The 1,512-nt window shown below is 33.7% G+C and overlaps 1 protein-coding gene across 1 annotated transcript in view; it reads left to right on the forward strand.

The window, feature by feature from the left end:
- The window catches only part of LOC103212728 (cilia- and flagella-associated protein 47), a gene marked incomplete at its 5' end in the record, with an annotated part of 285,428 nt that overhangs the window by 166,624 nt on the left and 117,292 nt on the right, over positions 1 to 1,512 (forward strand). The gene's annotated exons all lie outside the window — the stretch shown is intronic.

Here is a 1,512-nt window from a genome sequence, read left to right on the forward strand (position 1 = left end):
AGGTAGCTTACTTTCTGGATTTTACTGCTATTAATCTTACTACATATATTAATTTTTACCCAAAGGGGTCTGTGGATATTGTGGATGGTCTGTCAGGTGTTGCATAAAAAATGTAAGACTAAAGCAGGAAGATCAGAATATTGTATTTATTACTAATGGATTCCACAGAGGAACCACAATTTATTTTTCTTTTTCAATTTATTTTTAAGCAAATTGGTTTTCTGTGCAACAGTCCATACACATTCCGTTTTGACGTAGGTCCACACAAGGGTTGTATTTGTGAACAAAGTATCATCAAGCTGGAATTGTAAGAGACAGTTTATGTATAGCAAGCAAGGTGGGATCTTGGAGTTAAAAAAAGTAAGCAAAATAAAATGATCACCTGTACTTTTGGGTCAAATCTGTATGTTAATGAAAATGGATCCATTTTTTTCCTCAGTGCTTGCTGATTTCTTGAAGCTGATTTTCTCTTTAGCCTTTGCAGAATAATTAGACAGATGCAACCTATTTAACCCCTACAATTGTCTCTCCTTTGGTTAAAATGCAGCATGTCCAGGATACCAGATGGTAAGAATATGTAAGATGTGTTATCCAGTATTTCAACTCAATTTCTCTCTATTTTTGTGCCTTCTGGCCTCGTTTCACTATCAACAGCAAAACTGAGTAAAAGGCATTTCTTCTAAACTCATTTAAGAGAAGAAAACAGTTTAGTTTTAGAAACTCGCTTTAGTATTGGGAGTCTGATCACAGATTAAAAAAGAAAGAAAGAAAGAACATATTTTATAAACTTCGCTGATGTCAAAATGATCTTTTCTGCTTATTAATTCACATACTTTAGATTTTATTTATTTATTTTTTGTTTCTGTTTTTGCCTACCACTTTCCTTTTAAAGAATTCATTGAAAAACCTTCCTTGACTGTTTATTTCTTGAAATCTAGGACTATGTTCCAGAATAGTCAAAAAATTAAGCATACGATTGTGTTCCAAGGTCTGAACTAAGTAATCAAGTCAGCCCTTATTAAGGAAATCAACTTAAAATGAAGAACAGTTTTTCTTGGGGGGGAAGCAAAAATATTTCCAATAGTTTATTTAAATGTTTTATAGAATTCCATTTTAATTTATCTACTTTTCTAAAACATTTTATTGTGATTTGAATGAAATTTTACAAAGCAGAATAATTTTACATTCAACAGTTCATACCATTTTGTTTTTTGATACTGATTTCCTCCTTCCTCCCTGTGGTTACCGTTTCCCTGTGTCCTTGTTACCTCCCTCCCTAGCTTTTTTCATGTACAAAAATGCCCTTTGCTCTCCTGTGGTTGATTGTTCTAAGGAATGCATGTCCCTGGTATACTGGTTCAGCTCATATGCCTGTCTTTTGTTTGGCTGAAAGTTAGGCAAGTATGGGAGTGAGTCCAATTCCAGGCCTAAAGGGTGACTGGGGACCATAGTCTTAGAGATTTCACCAGTCTCTATCCAAACCTGGTCTTTTTAATGTTTTTTTTTTTTTTT

Source organism: Orycteropus afer, unplaced genomic scaffold (assembly GCF_000298275.1).
Source record: "Orycteropus afer afer isolate SDZICR_OR568_19922 unplaced genomic scaffold, OryAfe1.0 scaffold01079, whole genome shotgun sequence".
Taxonomy (NCBI): domain Eukaryota; kingdom Metazoa; phylum Chordata; class Mammalia; order Tubulidentata; family Orycteropodidae; genus Orycteropus; species Orycteropus afer.